Source organism: Canis lupus, chromosome 11 (genome assembly GCF_003254725.2).
Source record: "Canis lupus dingo isolate Sandy chromosome 11, ASM325472v2, whole genome shotgun sequence".
Classification (NCBI taxonomy): Eukaryota; Metazoa; Chordata; class Mammalia; order Carnivora; family Canidae; genus Canis; species Canis lupus.
The window spans coordinates 56,041,967-56,060,166 of record NC_064253.1 but is presented as its reverse complement, the minus strand read 5'-3'; the positions used below and the strand labels follow the sequence as shown (position 1 = coordinate 56,060,166).

General features: G+C 41.6%; 1 long non-coding RNA gene across 1 annotated transcript; it reads left to right on the top strand.

Annotated features, from left to right (window-relative positions):
* The first annotated feature begins 1,073 nt into the window (after positions 1–1,073).
* On the top strand, positions 1,074–16,682 carry LOC112650054 (uncharacterized). Its single transcript, XR_003129918.3, has 3 exons — positions 1,074–1,220; positions 14,575–14,748; positions 15,488–16,682. It is a non-coding gene; the product is annotated as an uncharacterized LOC112650054 (long non-coding RNA).
* Positions 16,683–18,200: the final 1,518 nt, after the last annotated feature.

The following is an 18,200-nucleotide window of genomic DNA, read 5'->3' as shown; positions in this document are numbered from 1 at the left end:
ATTTTGGTTTGAGTATCTATTTACTAGGTCTGTGATTGTGGTTAAATTGCTTAGCTTTCCTGAGTCAAGACTCCTACTTATAAAAGTGGGAGGACAATGTGAGTCCATGATCTTCCCAACCAAAATTCTTGAGGCAAGATGTATTTTTGGAATTCTGAATTTTTTACTTTTTAATTTTTTAACGTTTTCTTAAGATTTATTTATTTATTTTATAGGATGTGGGGAGAGGGAAAGGCTGTGAGCAGCAGAAGGGGCAGAGGGAAAGAATCTCACCACTGAGTGTGGAGCCTGAATCAGGGCTCAATCTCACAACCCTGAGATCACAACATGAGGCCAAATCAAGAGTTGAACACTTAACCAACTGAGCCATCCAGGTGCCCCTGGAATTCTAAATTTTTTAGATTTTAGAAAGGCTATATGTCATATATGATATGTAGATTTAAAAAAAAAAAAGCCTAACAGCACCTAGGAGGTCCTCCAAAAGCAAATGTCTTAGTATTTCTGTGGCAAAATGTATAAATATTTACATAAGTAGGGTAAAAACTATGAAAAGGCTCACTTCAACACAAGTCAGGCTTTTTATCACATACGTTTCCCCCCAAGCTTTTGGTTTTAGAGTTTAAAAAAATTATGGATAATGTATTGTGGACCTATTTCTAAAGTAGTTATAAAGAATAACAAATAACGTGTATGTAAAGGACATTGTGTACAGTGTCACCATGAAAATGAGAATTGTATTATCACCACACAGAATTGGTAGTTCATTTAACAACATTCAACATAGCATTCAATAATAACAGTAATTATTCAACGAGCATCTACTATGTGTTTGTTATTGTTCTAGGTGCTGGTGCTTATGTTATGAATGGACCAAGGATCCATTTCTTCCACTCAGCCTCTTGCCCAGAGGACGCATATGTTTCTACGCAGTATTTTCCCAAGTGTGTGTACACACAGAGTCAGTCTCTTGCTTGTTCCTTAAGCTTTTTAAGATACTTCATTATTTGAGGCTTTAAAAAATACTTCAGATAAATTAAATTTTCTACTTTTCAGAACAAGTTAGTCCTAGAAGGTCTTCCGGTGAGTCACATTCTGAGCAGAGAAATCTGGCATTGAGATATAATTAACATTCTGGGTTGCCCCCAGTTTCTATGGAGATGAGTCTAGCCCCTCGGGGGAGGAGTGATGGATGTGTAATCTCCAAGATAAGTAACTGACAGGTAAGAAATTTTCCTTTCTCAAATGCATTAATTATTCACATTCATTATTCATCAAACACTGTGAGTTTCCATTTAGAAATTGGACCAAATAGAGAAAGTCTCCCCTGTCCAGCCCTCATAATCAAATTCTTCCAGGGATTGCTAAGCATTTGAGTAAGTCTGCTGTTTGGTCCAGTTTAATGGCAAGTGTTTGTCTGATGTTGCTGGGAGATGGAATGAAGATTAAACACCTTGTTGACTCCAGTAGCACAGACTTTTGGGGGGAGGGGTTCAACTTTCTCAACTTCTGGTATTTTCTTATCATCATATCTTTCTTCTAGAATATGAGCTTGGTAAGAACTTAGACCTTACCTGTCTTGTTCACTATCATAGTCCCAACCCCCAGAACAGGAAATAGATACTTGATAAGTGTTTATTAAATAAGAAAATGAATGGAAGAGGTTTGAGTCTGGGCACAGCAGACCCCTCTGAGTAAACGCACATATGTGCTGTAAAATGGCGATCCAGCCCTAGATCTTTGAGAGATTGCTGTCTACAGCCTCCTCTCCCCTGCAATAATAATGTATAATGGGACACAGAGAGAATGCAGCCGGGGCAAGACCCTTATTGCCCATTCCAGGATAGACACTCTTAGGCACATCTTTAGATCCTTTCTTATTGTGAACATTGCTTTTTAATGGACTCATGTGAACCTAGACCTGTCCTTTACCTGAAGTGTATCCAGAACTGTGATCAGTCAAAAAATATGGATTGCTTCAACAGGCCAGGCTGTGAAACACCAGAGTGCCTAGTCCCAGGATCCAGCATTGGCTCAAGGTTTGCAAAAAAAAAAAAACAAACAAACAAACTCTCTAAAGGCTGATCTGTCCAATGACCAATTTCCCAAAAACATGTTTTCTAAGATCAATTATAAAGTAGATAGTCTTTGGTGTTCAGTGGGAACAATGGTGAACAATGGTGTTCAAAAGCTCTTGACTTTTTTTAGCAGTGTCTTTTTGTTCCATATTACTGTTAATTTCGTCAGAGCTGTTTCTCTATGGCAGGTCAAGGTCTCTTGCTTTGTAGATTTTCTTTTCATTAGCTCTATGACTTCTGGGCAGGAGGCTTTTTTTCACGTATTCAAATCAGGCATTGTGCATGTCTTAAATGTTAAAGATAGTGTAAAAGAGAAGGTGTCTGCTGTCCAATACATTCTAAATCCACTAAATACTTGTTGAATGATTCAAACGAGTGAATATATTGTTTGGTTTTGAGCATTAGAGAAGCTTCAGGATCTGAATTATTAAACATACAAGCAACTGATGTTCAGTTCCCCTGAACTGAAAGGGTGACGTGACTGAGAAGAAACAGTTTCAGGAAAGCCAAAACTAATTGTTCTTCTCAATAGCACATTCATTCATTCATTCATTCAACACATATTGAGTCCCTTTTTTGGTGCTGGGCCTTATTTCTGGGACTTGGCATAAAAGAAAAACAAGATGAGGTTCCTATTTTGGAGACTAGTCTGCTATTTTGAAGTTTCCTGGTAAGATGTAAAGCCCATTCTGTTGAATTCACTTAAACTTGTTTTGTTTTGTTTTCTCCTTTCAATGTGTGGTCATTCTTTTAGCCTGGTCCCCCTTCCACTCTGACAGGTATAGCTTCAAGTGTCTTAAACATACTGGAGGCGATCTTCATGGCCGATCTCTTCTTGTACAAATGCCAGTTCTCATCTTACAAATGCTGACAGCACTGTTAGAGACTGCAGTTTCATCCACTCAGCCTCTTCCTGCACTCTCTTGCCCCAGCAGCCCTGTCCCTTCAGAGGCCACAGGAATCCAAAGACCAGTGTTCAAGTCCTGCTCTTCCTATGGAAGCTTGGACTCTGTATCTGTTAAGTGGGCTAACGAAGACTAACCCACAGTGTTATTGCAAGTATAATGGAGCTAAGAGTACCTTGTAAGCAATAAAACCCTAATGTGAGAGATTGTAATAGATTAGAGCAAGTCAGGTTCTAATGCACAAATAAAGAAAGCACCTTAGAACACAGAAGATATATATATATATATATAAAGAACACAGAAGAGAGACAATTAGGGAGATCAGCAAGGTTTTGCAAAGCAGGTATGGCAAACTTGGCCTTGAGATTAGGGGATCTCTAGGTGAAGCAGAACATTCCAGAAAGAAAAAAGAAAGAAACAGCTAGACAAAGTCTCAGAGGTACCAAGAAGTCCTATACATTAGGCAAAAAATGAACAAGAGTGATAGTAGATCAGGGAGGAAGTCATAGGTGTTGATACAACACCTGGTACAAGCCAGTTCCTGAAGAGCTCTGTATGTCAAATGAAATAGTTTGAGCTTTTTAAATTAAATTAAATTTTTTATTTTATTTTATTTTATTTTATTTTAACTTAATTTTATTTTATTTTATTAAGTTAGAGTTTTTTTTAGAGAGCCACTGAAAAGTTTCTCTTTTTTAAATATGATTTTATTTATTTATTTGAGAGAGAGAGTGAGCCTGTGCAAACAGGGAGAAGGGCAGAGGTGGAGGAAAAGGGACAAGCAGACTTTTTTTTTGAAGGCTGTGTTTATTTATTTATTTGGGTGGGGGAGAGAGAGAGAGAGCAAGAGAGAGAGCCTGCGCAAGCTGTGGAGAGGGACAGAGATGGGGGAGAGGGAGATTGTGTGTGAGCAGGGGGCTCAGGGCTTGGTCTCACCACTCCAAGATCATGACCTGAGCTGAAAGCAAGATTTGGATGCTTAACTGATTGAGCCACCCAAGTGCCCTGAAAAGTTTCTTTCTACAATTAATTTCTTGGGTGAGCCAATATGTGCCAAGAACTGTTGTAAGCACTTGTGATTTATCAGAAGAAAAATAAAAAGAACATCCATGATCCCAAACTTAAGAAATAGTTTAAGAAATGACAGAGCCCCTAATACACCCTCTGTGTTCTCCTCCTCAGTGGAATCCTAATTCCCCAAGAGTAACTCAAACTCTAAATTTTGTGTTTCTCATTCCCTTGTTTTTCATTATAGTTTTACTCCTATGTGAGGCTCCATGGATACTTGTTGGATAGAGGAATGAAAACACATGCCCCTGTGCAGGTGGTCTCTGGTGCCCCTTTCTTACAGCTGTTTCTCCCATTTCTGCCGCCATCCATGATCATTCCACATTCTTGACATGTCCGTCACTCTCAGGTTTCTTGATTCGCATGCTGGTGTGTGTCTTTATCAAACAGTTGTGTTTGTTATCAAAACAACTTGATACAGATTACTCTCAGAATCCCATTCAGCATAGCAATCATTTTTAATTTTTCCTTCTTCCTTCCATCTTTCTCCATGTTAAGTGAAATTATTATAATCATAGACATTTTGTGTTTGTGGCTTGAGCTTTTTGCTTTGTGCTATTCTGTAATTTCTGTATTTCTAGGTAATGTTTGCATTAATTATTTTTATGAGTCTCCAATATTCTATCAAGCCAATATATTATAATTTTCTTTATCATAATTAAATTGCTGGATATTCAGGTTGCACCCAATTTTAAACTGTTATAAGTAACATTGCTATAAAACATTACCTTTTCACTTATATGATTTTTTTTCCTGTTTTGAATTATTTCCTTAGGATATATTTTCATGAATGAGATTTCTTGGTCAAAGGCATGATTAATTTTGTGGTTGTTACCTGAGGAGCTTGCTTTACATGCAAAAAAATTGTTTATTTTTCTGATTATAAAAGTAATTCATGTTCATTATAGAACACCTGGAAGACACAGAAATGTGTAAAGAGAAAACCCAAACTCTTTCCTAATCTTACACAAAGATAACTATTATGAATATTACATTTAAAAAAATCTATCACTAACATTTTGGTATATTTCCTTTAACTTTCATACATTGTCATATATTATTTTGTATCCTGCTTTTTAAACTTGATGATCAGCTCTTCCCATGTCACAGAATCATTTTCAAGGAAGTGATATTTTTTAATAGCCACATAATGTTGTGTTGTGTGGATGGCTAGCAATCCCATCTTACTGGACTTTTTACTGGAACAAATAATGCTATCAATAAACATCCTGATATAGGATAAGAATTCTGATTATTTCCTTAGGACAAACGTATGGAGGTAAAGTGTCTTGTCTGCATTGGACAAGCATTGCCAGTTTTTGATCCATGCAGGAATCATGAGCCTTGATGTGTAATATTCCTTTGCCACTCTATCCATTTTGTGTTGCTGTGTGATAACAAATTATCACAAAGTTAGAGAATGTGTTCAGAGATGGCTTAGACTAGTAGAGTGCTGTCTGATAGAACTTTCTATGATGAGGAAATGTTCTATATCTATGCCATTCAGTAGCCAAATGTGGCTGTTGAGCCCTTTAAATGTGGCTGGTGCAACTGAGGAACTGAATTTTTAATTTAATTTTAACCAAGTTAATTGTAAATAGTCACACATGGCCAGAGACTGTCATTGGGATAACGCAGATCTAGAGTGACTAGAAGAAGGGATCTTTCGGGGAAAGAATTTTTTTTTTAAGATTTTATTTATTTATTCATGAGAGACACAGAGGGAGACAGAGGCAGAGACACAGGCAGAGGGAGAAGCAGTCTCCATGCAGGAAGCCTGACATGGGACTCGATCCCGGGTCTTCAGGATCACTCTCTGGATTGAAGGCGGCGCTAAACCGCTGAGCCACCTGGGCTGCCCTGGGGAAAGGATTTTTGAAGATGGCATTGGAAGATTTATTGTGGCAACATAATATAATAGAGGGCCTTGAAAACCATGCACTGCATAATGGGGAGTCCCTACAGAGCTTTGAGCTGGAGAATCACATGATCATAAGTATGTTGGAGGTAAGAAACTATTCTGATTGCCTTTGGGAGGATGGGAAGGATGGGAGGAAGTTGAAAGCCAGTTGACATCAGGGCTGACACACAAGTACTATTAAGTTCTAAGTTCTATGCATTTTCTAGTCAGTATTAACATTTTTGGGTGACTTTGTTTATGTCCATGCTCTGGGCATTTGTATGTAGATATCTCAGGATATGTGGATAGGCTTTCCTATTGAATTCTTAGCACCATTGGATACTTTCTATATCTTCTGTATAAAACTGTAGTAGGATCTGGTTTAGAATTTTTCTAGAGTTTTTATTCTTTTTCCTTCCAATTTTGACTTAAAGCAAGTGATTGTAAAGCTGGGAGGGCACAGACCACATTATTCGTTGTTGTATTTCCAGCTTCTTGAAGAATACTTGGCATGGTTTAACTGTTCAATAAGTATTGTGTAAGATAATGTCTTCTTAGGTTGATGAAGAATCTTGTGGTTCTGATTGGATTTCCCCGTACCTTTCCAACAGCCCATTGTCAACCACAGTTCTGAACAGACTTTCACACCCCTCTCATGTAGCCAAATGTTCACCTCTACAGTTAGTTATCTTTCAGGGTCAGACCTTTCAACTGGAAGAAGTGGCCCACTAGTCTCTCAGTTTTTAATCCAGTACTCCAGTGACAAGAGAGTTGTCCATAACCTTTTGGATGATTTATGGATCTATAAACACGTGTAGTAGTTGGTGCAATTGGGAAGCTTGGTCATCTCTGCGATATCTTATGACCATGTACTTCTCATACCCTGTCCATCCAGGCTACCTCCTCCCCTCAACAGAGACAAGTCAACCTTGGTAATGGAACACTTCCCCCACGCAGCTATCACTGATTTCTTTGTACTGCTAGTACTTAAAAATCCTTATTTTGGGAGGTCATTGCTCACTCACTTTGGCACTATTTCATATTATCAGTTTATTATTTCCTATGTATATATCTTGTTCTTTCATATATCTATATATATATATCTATATATATATATATATATAGATATATATCTTGTTCTTTCTCCTCATTGTAGTATAAGTTCCTTAAACACAGATGTAAAACTAAACAAAGACCACCCAAATGTGCAGAAGCAAAGGCTATTTATTCAGATTTTGTTATACAAAGGTAATCAGCCACCATCACTTGGGTTGGGCAGAGATTCAAAGGCAGGCAGTGGAGTAGGAAAGCCTTATAGTGGGGAAAAGGGAATGATTTAAGTGTACTCTGACTGGAGGCTCGTGGCTTAGAGGAGCCAGAGGCAGGCTAACTAGGAGCAGAGCATTATATGTGAGTGGTTAGGAGAGCATGTTTGACTTTCTTTGAACAAAAAAATGGCAAAGCTGTCAGTTATTAACCAGTTTCCACCATTTGGGGCTGATTGCCATAGGAGTCATTGTTTGGCTTCCTTGACTAGTCTGTTGTAGTGGGTTGGCACTCTGGGCTGAAGGCTACAGACTGTGGGTCAGAGTCCTGTTTTTATATATGATCTGGCCATTGTCCATTTGTATATTCAGTCTCTCACAGAGACTATATCTTATGCTTCTATTACACCTGGCCTTTCCCCATGCTCTTCTGGTTCTCTAGTGTTTACCACATGCCCAGACATAAAGCAGGTGTATGGTGAACATTTGGTTGAATGATGTGGCTGCATAACAGGTAAAAATGAACACTAAGCTGTGAGTTGACTTGGGCAAGTCATTCAGTTCTTTTCCAGTGTATTCCATTCCATTCACATTTACAGTATCCATGTGACATGTCAGGGCCTAAAGAACATGCTGATAGCACAAAGAAGGGTGATACAAAGTCCCTGCTCTCAAGCAGTCCTTAACAGATTCCTCTTTAAACTTTAGGTTTTTATCTATAAAATAGTAACAATAATTGCATCAAGCTGTTGGGAGGGTACGATCAGATGAAGTACATAAAAGCATGCAGCACATTGTAAAGAGTTATAAACCGTAAGGAAGTTTTGCTATTTTCGATGTTTCACAATTGTTTTTCTGAAAAGACAAAGTAGCTCCAAAAGATGATACACCTTGATAAACTTTTCCTCCATATTTTCAAAAGTATAATTTATGATATAATCACACCATGGACAGAGAACCTCTGCATTTCTTTTTCTATATTTTTACTGTGGGATCTGTGTATAATTATACCTCTGTCTTTTCAGGGGGTGATACAGTTTCAAAAGCCTGTTTAGAGGATTTCTAGTTGCCAAGCTGTCCTGTGAACTGGCCAATACGATTCCTTGAATCATCGCCCAGTGCGGACCCAATTTATATTTGGAATTTCATGCCATCTTGAAGGAACATCATCCAGTGCCAGGGTCTTCTTTGAGCTAATTGGGCTTTGGCAGTGATGTCATTCCATGGTGGGCGTTTGTCGAGACTATGGCAGTGATAACGCAAGTCTCATTTTCGGCAGCGTGTGCCCATGTGTGCAAAAGGCTGCTCCCCTCCCTCACAGGCAATCACTCCTCCTGCTGCAGTTCCACTTCTGGTCCCTTTCTGAAGACGAGAGATCAGTAGGCTATTTATACCTCATGGCTGGAAACATTCCTCTCCTTCTATTCCACGTGCAACTATTTCTCCTGTTATTAATATGGTTTAAAATATAATTAGGGAGAGCAGTCGTCAAACTTATCAAACTTTTGATAAGCAGGAAACAGTAATAGAATCATAGAGGCAGGTATCTCCTGGGGTTAAAATGATAGGTGTTAGGATGAAGCAGATCTGTGTGGAATGGCCGCCCAGCCACTTTTAGCCAAGCGTAGTGGACAAGGTTGTTAACCTATACCAGCCTGTTCCCTCACCAGTAAATTGAGGGTAATGATTTTTGTCTCATAAGGTTGTAAATTAAATGTAACTCAGATTTGTGGCTATTCTCCTATGTCCGCTATGTCCTCTGACTTTACTGACCTCAGATTTTCTTTCTATCCTGTGAAGTAATCTTCATGACCCAAGAGCATTGGAGAATAGGAAAAATTTTCTGGTGATTTTCCAGAGGAGATGGGGAAGGTTTCATTACATGTCTCACAGTGGGTTTTCACAATTTCTGGGATCCCTCCAGAACACTGTCCTCGGCCTCTGCTCTATTGTTTCTGAACAATTCAGTTCTGCCCCAAACTTGCACACCATTGCAGTCATGACAGTCCCACAGGCATCTTGCTGCTCAGTAGTTCAAAAGCCGTGCCATTAAGTGAACATCCAACTGTCCATCAGAAGGAACTTTAGCACTCATCCCTTGTTATGTTGGTATGTTCTTTGGGGTCTCATCTTTCACTCACATGGATGGTCTATCAAAATATTGCTTGCAGTCATGTTCAGGTTTTCCCCCGAGAGTGTGTCCTAAAACAACTTCTCCCATCTTGCTGCATTAATTTTATATTACATAATATATACAAACACTTAGCACTGTGAGTACATAATAGTACTCACAGACACCATAGTACTCAACAAACAGAAGTGCATTTTTAGGCAAAGTGAAAGCAATATACTGAGATACAGAGCTTTGATATATCTGGATATATCTGGAACAATTGTTATACTTAAAAATTTATATCTCGTACTTGTCCCTTAATTATTTACATTCTATCAGAAAAGGTATCAGCAATTCTATAGAAATTCCCAAGGCATCAAAGGCATCAAGGATGTGTCGCTACGGACTTAAACTTGCATCTGGAGACCTGGCCACATGCCTGCACAGACAGCTCAGTAAGCCATCATCATCTTTTCCTCCTGTACAGAGAGGTTAAATGACTTTCCCAAGTTTACATCAGCCTCTAAATTGCAAAGGCTACAATGTGATTTTGCTAAAGAAAGTAAATATTTTCTGCCATTTTGTCTTCTCCAACTGGGAAGTTGTATTAACCCCAACACACAATGTCCCATGGTCTCTCAGTGTTCCTCAGTGAGTAGTCATTGATGTTCCTAGCTGGTTTAGTCTCTTCTTTCTGGGTCTTAGTAAGTCTGTTTAGATTTCCTTCTACCACTGTGTAGGTTTGTCAACTGTTCTGCCGCCCTGGTCATTTTTTAACATTTAACTACAGAGAATGTACTCTGGGCCAGACACTCAGCCAAAGGCTGAGAAAACAGAGGGAAAGAAAAAAAGTTCTTGGGTGAACTCAGCTATGTCACAGGGAGTAGTAAGCTGGACAACACTTGATGAGCTAGTGTTCAAGGCAGGGCAGGATGGGAGACATTCATTTTGCTTAGGAAGTAGGGAGCCACAGAAGGTTTCAAGAGCCCTGATGTTTGATGTGGGCTTTAAGAAACAAGAAGAGATTTTTCTAGGCCATGAAAAACAGATGATGACAATCATTACAGACCTCTTTGGGTGTGGCGGCCAAAATCAAAGTGAAAACTTCAAAGGGGAAAGGAAACTCAAGGGGACAGAATTAAGACCTTTTATTACATCATCTCTTCTCGTGTGGAGACCCCGTTCAAGTACTGAAGGGCTTTGTATTTTCCTTTAATAAGGAGGGCCATTCCCTTATAAATGAAAGTTCTTTTCCCCTTAGGGAGGTTAAATGATTTGTCCAAGTTTTTATATCTTACAGGTAACAAACAGAATCTAAACCCAATGCCTACTACAAGGTCTTAACCCTTAGTTTGTGGTCAACAGCCAATATTTATTGCATGAACAATGAATGAATGAATGAGCGAATGAGAAAACCCAGGACTCCTGACTCCCATATAGTATGATTTCTGCTACTTGGCATTTTTTGTTGTTGTTTGGTCACACACTAGCTAATGATTATTACCATCCCTATATCCCCTCAAGGGATATACCTTGAGATCTTTCTGGCTCCTCAAATTCATGAAAGCATCTGATTTCACATAGATTTTTTTTAAAAAAAGACTTTATCTGAGAGAGAGAGAGAGCAGAAGTGGGGGTGGGTGAGGGGCAGTGGGAGAAGCAGGACTCCCCACTGAGCAGGGAGCCCAATGTGGGGCTCTGTCCCAGGACCCTGGGATCATTAGTTGAGCCAAATGCAGATGCTGAACTGATGGAGCCACCCGGGTACCCAAGATTTTTCTATTTTGATATGAACATTTACATAGGGGAAGGAGTCTACCAAACAGTTTTAAAAATTGCTTTCCACTCTTTCTGACCCCTGGTCTCACTACCTTTCAATCTCTCTTGCCCATCATCATCAGGAGCTTAGCCTAAGTTTACCTTGAACCATACCCTTCATATACTTTCTTTATGGCCTATCTGTGGTTTCTCCAGCTCAGGGTTAGAGCCTTCAATCTGCCTTCTTATCCTTTCCTTTCACTTCATTTATTCTTGCATTTATTCAACAAACATTTATTGAGCACTTCTTAAGAATCAGACTTTGTGCAGTGTACTGAAGATCCAGGGGTAAAGAGGAAAGACACATAGTCTCACCCATGGGGCTCACTCTCCGGTGGAAGAAACAGTAGAAAATGAAAGTTGTATTATGTAATGGTTTATATTATGTCATGGTAGTTTTGCTAAGTGCCACAAAAGGGAAGTATAAGATGGTGAGGTTGTTTAGCAGGGGAATCTAATTTGTTTAAGGAGGGTTAGGAGCAACTTCCCTGAAGTACTGCCTTTAGGGGGAGTAGGAAATAGCTCAACAAAGAGAAGGGGATGGAGGGGGCATTCCTGGCAGAAGGCACAGCATGGGTAAAGGCCCTGAGGTGGGCAGAACTTGGTTTTCCCAGAGAGATTTAGCAAGGTTCATGGGGCTGTCATGATTTGGTTCAACAGCAGCTTCACAATGGCTTCCTACTGCACTGGGAGCAAAATCCAGTCCTTGTCTCATAGATAAGATCACACAAAATCTAGAGCCCTACTACAGCTCAGTTCTCATTTCTTCCCCCTTCCCCCTCCCACAATTCCTCAAAAATGGCAAACATAGTGCATTTTCTAGGCACCTGCATTTTTTTCTCCCTTCTACCTATACCATCCTCCTACCAGGTGTCTTCATAGCTCACTCCCTCATTTCATTTGGGTTTGTACTCAAATGTTACTGAACAGGACTTCTCTGCTCACTCTTCCTATGGCGGGGTATAGCTCAGGGGTAAAGTATTTGACTGCACTCTTCCTATGACAGTGACCCTCCCTTGTTCTCTATCCCATTACTCTGCATGTTGTTCATTATCATACCTACCACCACTGGGCATATCATTTTTCTTTGTTAAAGAACTGTGTCTCTCCACTAGCTTGTAAGGGTCATGATTAAAGCCACTTTGACTGCTGTATCCTCAGCATCTAGAACAGTGCCTGACTCATAGGTGGCGCTCAACAAATATGTCTAACAGCTGAACAGAAAGGGTGATACAGGACCAGACTGGAGAGAAAGCCAAGAGCCAGACCCCATGACATGTACCACATATTATCATGCCTGTGGGACTTGCTCATGTTCTTCCCTCTGCCTGTGATGCTCTTCCTCACCCCCTTCCACTGTCATCTCCTCCAGTGGAAGTCCCATTGACATAGCCATTGCTTGAACTTCACATAGCATTTAATTTGTCTTTGCATTCTAGTGGGTGGAATATATGTTTAACTCCAGTCCTCAGAAAGACAGCTGCCATTGGATAAGACCATATTGGATTCATGTCTGTCCCAATCCATCACAGAGTTTGATCCAGAGTAGGCATTCACATAAGTCTTAATTGGATGACAAGAGGGCAATAATCCAAGAGAGCTAATAATCCGGGTCAGGAATAATAATGAGGTTAGGGAGCTGGGTCAAAGTCATGGCTCAATTTGAAGGAACATACAGTTAAGAATCTGAACTCAGAGACTTGTTGCCTGGGTTTTGAATCTAGCTCTGCCAATTACTACGGATTTACTTAAACCCAAAAGCCTTAGTTTTTCTATCTGTAAAATGAGCATGGTAAGAGTATCTCTCTCACAAAATCATTACAAAATTTACATCAAACACTATGGAATATCAGAACAGTTCAAGGAACTTAGTGAAAACTATATATATCTGTTGATTTGATACATAAATAAAAAGCCTAGGATACTGTCAATAGGCAAGAAACCTTAAAGTCCAGGGGAGGTCTAAACTTGATGGAAGGGCAGCATCTGGAGATTCATGTGGGAACCCTGGCAGGACAGTTGCAGGCAAGGAGATCTTGAGAGCCAAAGCCCAACCCAAGCCCGTCCTCTAGTCTGTTGTTTTACAGAAGGGGAGACTGGGTCCAGGAAGCACCTTCCTCAAGCTCCCACTGTGGCAAAGGAAAGCTGACAACTCAAGCGGCCCCCAGTCTAATGCTCCCCCTACTATTTCCCCACAATTTATCAGTGGGAGCCAATAATGTTTCCCAGATGGTGGTTTATTATTATTTTCTTGTTGATTTCCCTCCTTGTTTCTCAGAGCAGTAGAGGAAGCTTACAGGAGGTACTAGAAGGTAAACTATCAATTAAAAACAAAATTAGGACTAGGAAATGTATACATTAAAATAGGAGGTCAGAATGACAGTGAGGTAGGAGAGATGCTGATGACAAACAGATTTTAAGGGTCTATGCAGTTGTTATTTTCATGTGCGCATTAAGTCCTGCTTCCTAATTGCCAAAGTGAAAAGAGGTACAGGGACAGTTATACAGAAGAGAAGATCAAAGTGCTTTCTTAGTTCTTAGCCCTAAGAGAAGTTCCTTATTTTGTGCCAGGCTCCACAGGATGACATTGGAAGCAAACTTTTTCTTCTGTTGATCACCATTCTCTTGTCCTGGAGCTGTCTCGGCTGACGGGTTGTCCAGATTTCTTCCCTAAGGAGGTTATAAATTCTGAATTTTCTTGCAAAATCTTAGATCCTCATTCTGACTCTGCTGTGATTACGGGGTTCCCCTGATCAGCCAAGAAGTACATTTGTGATTCAACCTCTTAGAATTTCATGATTCTTAAAAACCTTAAAGGTCATCAAGTCTAACATCCCCATTCCACTCACCTTCTGATGTTTGAATCTTCTCTGCAACAACTCCATCAAGTGGCCATCCAGATTTTTCTTGAATGCCCCCAGTGACAAGGAGCTCACTACCGTAGAAGGTACTTTATTTCATGTGTCCATGAAGTTTTTTATTCTATGGAGTTGACATCTGCATCTTGGCCATACTTACTGAAAGCTACATTTCATCGCTGAGGAAAGAAATCAAGTCAAATGGCCAGCAGGAAGAAGCTCTGGGAATCCTGAGCTTCCTTAGAAGTAGACTTTTGTTCAAATAAAGTGTTAAAATTAAAGCAGTATATATCTGAGTGGGGCCAATTGGCATTAACTCATCACAGCATATGGTGTGCTTCCTTTTATATGCATGTTTAGCAGCTAGTGGGTACCAAGCCTCACACAGCTCTCAATTGCTAGCACTAATGAAGGATCTGTTTGCTTTGGGGGATAAAGATGGTATCACTGATTCACAGTTGTTTTTCCAGGAGTGATGAACAGATTTCATTTCCTCATCCCCACTCTCTTGCTCGGTCCTCTATCGTCCCCACTACCACTACCCTTCTTCAGACCTCATTGTCTCTTGCCAGGACTGTTCACTTGCCTCTGACTGGCCTCCCTAAATTGGTTCTGGCCCTCTCCGGTCTAAGATCACACCACCCGAGGATCTTCATCAAGCAGATTTGCCACATCACTTCCAGCTTGAAATCCTTCAGTGGTTCCTGTTAGCTCCCTCGTGGAAGCCAAGTTTCTTAGCATGGAAGGTAGGCCAGGCAGGGTAGGGGGTCGCCTGAGGCCATGAAATAGGACAAAGTTAACTGTCCCTCTTTTGGGGACAGTAACGCCCCCAAAGTAGTATGAGGCCTTCTGGAATAAGAGCTTACATTTGTAGAACTTTACAGCATTCACTCTATTCACTGACAAAAATTAGTTTTATCTCCAGTGAGCAGAAGAAGAAATAGAGAATCTCTCAATGCTGTCAGTAGTAGTGTGGCTACTACTGATTATAACAGTAATATTGAATATTTTTATAGCTTATGTGTCAGGTTCTGCCTCTAAGCACTTATTTCATTTCGTGCTCCCAATGAGATGATGGACTGGCACGGCCCTGAGAGTGAGCACCTCTTTACATTTTGTGCCCTGATGCCTCCTTCACCTCACCTTCATCCCAACCCTGGGCAGAACCCCAAAAAGGCTTCAGGGGCAGCTGCTGGTGGGTGAGATGGGGGGAGGGAATCTCAGATGGGAAGGTGGGTCTGAGCAGAGGTTCAGCCTCACTGCTGGTGGTCACATAAGATGGCCCAGCCCAGTTTTGCAGTCAGGGTCAGAGACCCAGGAGGTCATCCTCACAGTAGGTAACATGGTGGAGAGGAAGATTCAGGGCTGAGACCAAGATTCCAGCTGTGTGTGCCACTATGGGGTGCCACAAGCACTGTTTCATTTCTGGACCTCAGTTTCCTCCTCTGTGCAGACAGTGTTAACTGCCCCCTGTCTCCTTCCCAGGTGGCCATCAGCGTGTCTGATGAGCGGTAAAGTGAAGCACCAACACGGCATGGACAGGGAAAGGGTATCCAAGTGGGTCAAGCTTCTCCCCACCACTGACTCACCGAGAGTGCGGCACTCAACTTCCCCTTTCTGGGGCAAGACTTCATATCTCATTAAGGTGGTTGAAAGGACTCAGCCTGACAAAGGCAGCTGTGCTTCATGTCCATAGGAGAACTGGCTGCCATCCCACCCATGGGCAGCAGCACACAGCCAGGAGCAGGTGTGGCCCTCAGATCCAAGCCCTGGCTCTGCCCTCTTGGCGAAATGCTTCTTCTAGCTGGGTCACAGTGAAATGTCTCCTTCCATATAAACCCGGGGCCGTGCCTCTGCCTGCCTATCCCATCACCCACACTTCCTCTACAGCTTAAAACATGCCACTTCCTCAAGACTCGGAGGCCCACCTTAGGAAGTGTGAGATCCATGTTGATAACTAGCTAGGAGGCTAATTGAAAATATTTTGGGGTTTGCACGTTAGCTCTGTCAAATCAAGTAAAAAATCATTCTTATCTCCCATAACCAGCAGTTATGCAAGTCTGCCAATGGCATTAATTAAAGCACGTTCTTACTTCTCAGAGCATTTATCGTAAATGAGGAACAGGCACATTCAAGGGCCTATTTTATTCTCTCCAGGAGCCAGAGCCCCATCTGAATTAATGCCGTATGGCAAGAGTCTATCCTGGAGGGCAGTGGGAATTCAATTCCTCGTGGGCAGATATTTGAGTTCTGTATTTATGCAGCACTCTATGTTTCCCAGGTGTCAGCTTAGATGGGATATGCCGGCCCCCAAGTGAACCTTCACACGTCCTACATCAACACTTGAGATTTCAAGCCTTACCTCGACCCCATGTGGTGGGCCGAGTGGATGGTGTCTACAGAACAATTTTGCATCCACTACCCTTTTCTGATCTTCACAACAGCTCTATGATGTTGGTTATTGTCCTTGTGTTGCAGATGAAAAAACTTAAACTTGCTTGCTATAAAATAAGGTTGAACAAAATTTTTGCAAAGAGTCAAATAGCAAATATTTTAGGCCTTGTGGGCTGTAAGGTCTCCGTCACGTCTCTCAATTCTATTGTTGTGGCATGAAAGCAGAGATAGATGCTGAAAAAAAACAAAACATGGCTGTGTTCCAATAAAACTTTATTTACAAGAAGAGATGGTGGGCCATACTTTTCTGATCTCTGCTGTAAAGCACTCAGGATGTTGGGGCTCGGGGGGAAGATGGCTTTGGTAAATAGGAAACTTTAATGAGGGTATTTGTTATAAACTCAATAAATATTATTGAGCATCTACCGTATGTCCAGCACAGTAAGGGATACATAGATGAATCATAGGTAAATCAAGGAGCTCATGATATGGTGGGGGAAATATCTATTTGAACTCACATCACTATCATGTATGTCCCAGAGTGCTTGGGGCCATTAAAGAAGGCAGATGGGACTCAGAATTCACAGCATCAGAAATATCAAGGGGCTTTCTGATAACATGATAACATGTTCAGGGAAACACGTTAGCTGAGCTTTGAGGAACAACTTTTGAATGCAACCCCGAAGCCTTGTTTATGGAGCTGGGGAGAGGCATACTTGTTGGAAGATCACTGCGACCATACGTCCCCTCCTCATTCTGCTCCTCCAACCACTAGAGACAAGCCATGTTCAAAGCAAGTGCCCATGTGACAGCCCTTGTGGGACAGGTGTGGTGGTGAAGGGCGCCTTCAGGCCTTCAGGATGCTGCTCAAGGCCAATGGGAAGAACAGATCCAAATTAGGCCATGCAAGAGGCAGCTGGAGTAGGAGACAGGTACTTACGGGCAACAGAGAAAGAGAAGTTGGGGTAAGAAGATATTCCATGGCACTGAGTCACGGGGAGGGATGATAGCTGGGTGGAAGCCTAGGGTGCAAGTCATAATTCTGTGGCTGTATCCCTGACTCCAGGCCCTGCACCAGGAGGAGTTCCCCATGCTAATTACAAGCAGAATGGCCTCCCTTTGGGCCAGTGCCTGGGGTGCTTCGGGATCACAAGGCCCATTCATTGCCATTACTTGTTCATCTTCACAACAAATCCTACGAGAATGAGTAATACCACTCCCATTTTACAGGTTGAGAAGCTGAGGCTCAGAATAATGCACTGCTCTGTCCATGCATTTGAAGCTAGATCAGTGTGACCTCAAAGCCAGTACTTTTCTCATAGTTCTCTTCTGCTCCATAGTACGTGTGCCAGGTGGTAGAGACGGAAGAGTAAGAGAAAGAGAAAACACAGGTCAGAATCCCAATCAGGAAAAGCCTTGAGAGTGGACATAAGGGTCAAAAAAGTACTTTTGCAGGAGACAAATTCCTACCCAACTGGAAGCGCTGGGCTCCCATGGAACATGCTTCATTCTCGCCCAGTCTGCTAGAGGCACGGAGAGTGGCCACAGGCTGTCTCCTTCAACTCTCTGAGCACATCCCTACCCCTACCCCTGTGGCTGCCAGCTGGTGGGCTTGGGAATGCTTCCGGGCTCTGCCCCCTCTGCTTCCAGCCCTTACTCAGCCTGGTCCCTCTGGCTTCTAGCTCTTTCCAGCCAGCAGCTTTGGATTAATTATTTCTTTGGGCAGGTTTTCAGGGTGCAACTGTCAAAGTATCCACAACCAGTCCTCAGTGTTTACTCCCGAGGACCGCATGCCCAGGCCTCA